This window comes from Triticum aestivum, chromosome 4D, assembly GCF_018294505.1.
Source record: "Triticum aestivum cultivar Chinese Spring chromosome 4D, IWGSC CS RefSeq v2.1, whole genome shotgun sequence".
In the NCBI taxonomy this organism is placed as follows: Eukaryota; Viridiplantae; Streptophyta; class Magnoliopsida; order Poales; family Poaceae; genus Triticum; species Triticum aestivum.
In genome coordinates, this window is record NC_057805.1 from 268,568,506 (window position 1) to 268,574,505 (window position 6,000).

The window sequence follows — 6,000 nt, forward strand, 5'->3', positions numbered from 1 at the left end:
AATCTAATGACGGCCACGTTGGCTAACCGACGATTTGCCGCCGGCGCTAAGCAGGGCACGGCGGAGGTCCTCGTCCATTCGTTTCCGGCGACTAGAGGTCGTGCAGGACCGGCGCGACGAGGCACGTCGGGCACTGGCAACGGCGGGTGCTGGGGTGGCTGGAGTTTAGGTCGGCGAGCTCGGCTGTGGAGGCCGGAGCTCGGCTTCATGCGAGCATGGCGCTAGAGCAAGCAGGCGAGCGCGTAGAGGGGCTAGGCGGCCTCGTAGAGGCACCAGAAGCGCGATGCAGTGCGAGGGCACGGGTGGTTCAAGCACAGGCCACGACAGCGAAAAATTCGGGCGGCTGTGAGCTCCGGTCACGGCGGGAACGGCGCTACGGCATGCAAACGACAACGGGAGCAGGGGTGGAAGGGGGAGTGGCTCACGGCGCTTGCGACGGAAGGCTCGGCATGGTCAGGGCAGCTCTAGAGGTGCCGCATCGATGACGGCGATCTCCAGCGATCCGAGAACGCCGAAGACAACGTGAAGGCGATGCAGAGCTTCCGGCGAAGCTTGGCTTGGTGAGGATGAAGTGGGGAACGAGGCGGTCCTTCTGGACACGACGGAGAGGCGGGGCAGTGGCTCTGGGCGCGGCGAACGACGTCGGTGGCGGTGGCATGCTCGGCCATGGAAAGAGAAAGCAGAGGAGCGAGGGGGAGGGACACTGGGAGAACGAGAGAGGGTCGAGGAGTTTCCAGGGTGGGTGCATGGCGCTCGGGGCCGTCTCTAGTAGCGGTAAGCAGGCAGGAGGTGGCCGGGCGCGTGCTCGCGCGCGTCGGCCACGCGCGATGTCCGACTGGCGCGGGGAGGAAGACGACAGAGGGGAAGCGGTGGTGGGCTGGGCCACTTCTGCCAGGTAATGCCCAGGTGAGATTCCTCTCCTCTCTGTCTTTTCCTATTTCGGTTTTGTTTTCTAATTTGTTCTGTTTGTTTTGATTTAGTTCCAGCACTAAATCATTTTAGTTGCTTATGGAAATTCTTGTGGGTGTAAGATGAACTAATCCAAAGCCCCACATTATTTTTCAGAATTATTGGAGTTATAAATATATTTATAGGAATTTATTACCCCAATTCAAATATCTAGGAGTTACCTCAAAGTCCACAAATGTCATGGAAAAATGTACAATATTTATGGAGGAGCTTTTTATCACTTCCTATAATCATGAACATTTTTAAGGGCACTTTGGAATCATTGAGAATTATTTTAGGTTGATCTTGTTTGAAAAAAATTGGTGCCAGGGTTTGGTCATCCCCATTTCAACTTTCAAATAAATCTAGACATGATGCATGGATGCTTGTGCAACTATTTGCAATCAGATTCTAGGGCTGTGACACTGGTTGACTCATCTTCGCCCTGGATACAAGCGTCCAGGTCGATGATCGACAGTGGCTGTTTGCACGTGTCTTTGAAATTCGGAATAAAACGTGCTTTCAACTCTGCCCATGAATTGAGTGAATTGGGGGGCAGTTCCTTCAACCAGGTTCGAGCCGGGCCATCTAACATCATGGTGAAGTATTTAGCGCACACAGCGTCATTGACATCTAACATCTCCATAGCTAGCTCGTAGCTCTCACTCCAAGCCTCAGGAGGTTGATCAGCTATGTAATTGGCCACCTTTTGAGGACCTTTGAAATCTTTAGGCAACCGCTCATTGCGAAGAGCCGGTACTAGGCAAGGAATCCCTGAGGGAGTCCTGGACTCAGGGGTCCTCAGGCGGCCGCCCTATTAGCCATGGGCTAGACTGATGGGCTGTGAAGATACGAAGGCCGAAGACTCCACCCGTCTCCGGATGTGACTCTCCTTGGCGTGGAAGGCAAGCTTGGTGATCGAATATGAAGATTCCTTTCTCTGTAAACCGACCTTATGTAACCCTAGATCCCTCCAGTGTCTATATAAACCGGAGGGCTAGGTCCGTAGAGGCCAAGGCTCATAGCCATAGTCATACAAGGCTAGACTTTTAGGGTTTTAGCCATTACGATCTCGTGGTAGATCAACTCTTGTAATACTCATATTCATCAAGATCAATCAAGCAGGAAGTAGGGTATTACCTCCATAGAGAGGGCCCGAACCTGGGTGAACATTGTGTCCCATTTCTCCTGTTACCATCGACCTTAGACAGACAGTTCGGGACCCCCTACCCGAGATCTGCCGATTTTGATACCGACATTGGTGCTTTCATTGAGAGTTCCGCTGTGATGTCGAAGATAGGACCGATGGCTCGCCTCGTTCTCAAGGACAACATCACCTCTGGAGGAGCACTGGCCCCATGCCAAACCCTCCGGCTGGGCGGCTTTACCATGACCGCTCATTCGGCCGTTAAGCCGACGATGACCTCTTAGGTCATCAAAAATTCCCTTCGTATTGGTTCCGAGCACTCCAAGCAGATGGATCCGGCGGAGCTTTCGTCTCTAAACGAGATCCTAGATCGCATCGCCGCCCTAGGGGTCGCTACAGACTACGATCGACATTGGCTTAAATCCGATCAGAGAGAAATCAAAACTCCACCAATCACCCACCAGATAGCGGTAGTCGAGGAGCGAGATGACCACTCTTCCTCTATACTGAGGACAGACTATATTCGGATCGCCAACCTCGAAGATCCAGACACTCACCTGCGAAGAGATACATCCTGCCCTCCGGACATAAAATCGGACAACGGGCTTAAGAAATAAGTTGATATCCCGGAGCCCGAATAGCTAAGTTCAGAGAATCTTCAGACTCAGGACCCAAAATCGGGTCAGAGTGAGGATTTAAATCCACCCACCCACCCAGATATAAGTGCTCTCATGAGCATACAACAGCAGTCTCAGGAAACGGTCCACCACTTCTGGGCCAGATTCCTCCTTGTCAAAGACAAGATTAAAGATTGTCGCGACGAAGACGCAATCTCAGCGTTCCGCAACAATTGCACGGACGAAGGAATCCTCGACACCATCAACCGCCATCGCATATTACAATTCGCTGACTTGGCAACTATTGTACAGAAGTACATCGCAATGGAAAGCGCCTGGAAAACCCAGGCGGCCCGTTGGGAATCATCGGTACCCACTCAACCCCTTGTTCAGACAAAAAGGGTGCACCCTCGAGGCACGCCCGGTCCAATAACAAAGAATATAAGCCCATTACGGGGCGCGGAACCATTCTAGAAGGATGGCTCGATGGGCCATGCAAAATACACACAACACCGGATAACATACCAACCCACAGCCTTAGAGCATGTTGGATACTCCGGCAAGTGGCCAAGAGCGCGCAAGGATATCCTCACCAAGAACACCCCAGCCCAACACCCCCCAGAAGGCGACGACCTCAAAGTATTGACGGTCTTCGAGACATTTTCTTCAAATAATAGGCGCAAAAGGGCACTCCGCGAACTCGCTGAAGTCTGCCAGATTGCAGCAATAAACCCATGGAATGACACGGCTATAACTTTTAATGCCGGTGACGAACCCAAATATAGGACAGTCCGAGCACCAGCCGCCTTGGTCCCCAGTCCAATCGTGGACGGCTTTCGGCTCACCAAGGTTCTCATGGACGGCGGCAGCGGACTAAACCTCATCTATGAGGATACACTCCACAAAATGGAAATAGACAGGAGCCGCATCGAGCAAAGCAGCACAACCTTCTGAGGAATCATTCCCAGTCGGGAGGCACGGTGTGTGGGAAAAATCACACTTGATGTGGTATTCGGCACACCGGAGAATTATCGGTCTGAAGAGATAACCTTCCAAGTGGCCCCTTTCAACAGTGGATATCACGCCCTCCTAGGGTGAGAGGCATTTACACGCTTCCAAGCTATACCTCATTACGGGTACATGATGCTTAAGATGCCCGGTCCTAACGGTATAATCACTCTCGCCAGTGACCCGGACATAGCACTCCGTGCCAAAAACAAAACCGCATCCCTGGCCCTTGAGGCACTATCTGAAGCCCTCACGGCCGAAGAATTATCCGCACTGCGCTCCACGATGGACAGGGATGATGTAATCCTAGACAAACGACCCAAATCCACCTCATTCAAACTAGCAGAGGAAATGGTCAAATTCCAAGTCCATCTGACGGACCCCAAGAATACATCATCTATTGGATCACAACTAGACACAACAGTTGACGCTGCGCTACGAGAGTTCCTGCGCGAGAACTGGGATATATTCGCCTGGCACCCTTGTAACAGCCCCAAAATTGGGTTATCAATTTTTCTGCTATTATTCCTTCCTGGCACTCATTTTCGAAATCTTTCTCCTGAGTTTGCTGGATGACTCTGAGAAATTTTGTCATTTCCAACCGTTCAAAACCTTGCTCATGTCTTTTTCAGTGGGCAAGACCTCTTTTGCACCAGCTCAATTCCTCTCAAACCCTAAATTCCAAATTTTCGGAATTTGGATATGTCCTTTGTGCTTACAAAGGAGCCATTATTTTCTTTGTTCTGTTGATCCCCCCAATTGATCCCAGAGATCATCCTATCTTTCTTAACCTTGGATATGCAAAAATATTGCTAAGTCCAATGCAATATTTTTTGAATTATGATTTATTCCTTTTCTTGCCTTTCTAAGGAATAAAATCCAAAGGCATATCTAGCCATCTCATAAATTCATGATAATTGGTGGAGTTGATGCTTATGCCTAATCCAAGCTCTGGCAAGTATATTGGCCATAATTAAATAAGGAAAATTGCCTTTTCCTATTTAATGCGAATATTGCATTTCTGTCAATTTCCAAAGGAACTACTATTTTTATAGCAGAGAAAATTCCCACATAAATTGTGGAGCTTGTCCTTGCTATATAATAACTAGTTCCATCCTAATATCATGATTCCACAGTTCAAAATTTGGCACATGATCCAATGCAAGTTTCTGCCTTCTCTGAAATTTTGCAAAGGAAGTGCTTTATTGCTAAGTCCAATTGAGCTGCAATTTGGCAGGGTGTTTAACATTGTTAAATAACGCATGGATACCAAAGATGAGCTCAATCCATTCACCCTAGCTCCCTGTGCAATTTTCAAAGTTTCTGGCCAGAACACAAGTTTGTGAAGGAAGTACCTTCATAGTGTTTCCAAATGGGATGAAACTTTTCCATGCTCTCAAGTATCTCAAGTCATTATCCTCCACCAAAATTCAGTTCATTTCATTGAACTATGTGAGCACAGGAGCAATTCTTGTTTTCTGTCCAAATTTTCAGTTTGTGAAGCAAGTGTATTTTATCTTGCTCCATTATGGCTGATAATTTTTCCAGGCCTTCTCCTACTCATATAACCTATATCCATGAGATTGTGGCTCATTTCACTTGACCAATTGCCCTGAGGATTTTTCTGAAGTTTTTGGACAGAAATGATAGCTGTGAAGGAAGTACCATTTTGATGAGTCCATTTGGTATGAACTTTTTACAGCATCATGGTATGTTCAAAATATCAGGCTTTCCCAAGTTATAGCCCAATCCATCACTCCTAGTGAGTGTTTCATCATGATTAAGTTTTTGGGTCAGTTTTGGTGGTTGTACAGCAACTATTGTAAGTAGTTGTCCATTTTACCTCAAAACTCCCAGGACCGTAGTACTTTCTACCCCAAGCCTCCCGGACATCAAGTTTACCATTTACCCTCTCTGGTTTAATCTCTAGGATGTTGCCAAGTTTGCAACAGCAAACTTGTGGAGCTTGTTTCACTCATCTCCATTTGTCTCCGCCCGATCTTTCACCATGGAAATACTCCATGCTGGAAGGACTACGCGGGCAGCCATGCCAGTGGTGACTACGAGGGCAGCCAGCCAAAACGGTGGTCTAGCCACTGTTCTCGTCGGCAGCGCTGCTCCGACCGTCTCTGGCCTCGCCATTAATGCCCAGCAGTTCCCCCTCGGCGTCCTCTTCCCTCTGGACCTCTGGCCCCCTTCGTTTTCTTCTCCGGCTTGCCGTGCCAACGCTCGAACAATGCGTGCCCGTGAGCTCGTCCTCTTCCTCGCCGGTGTCCGCTT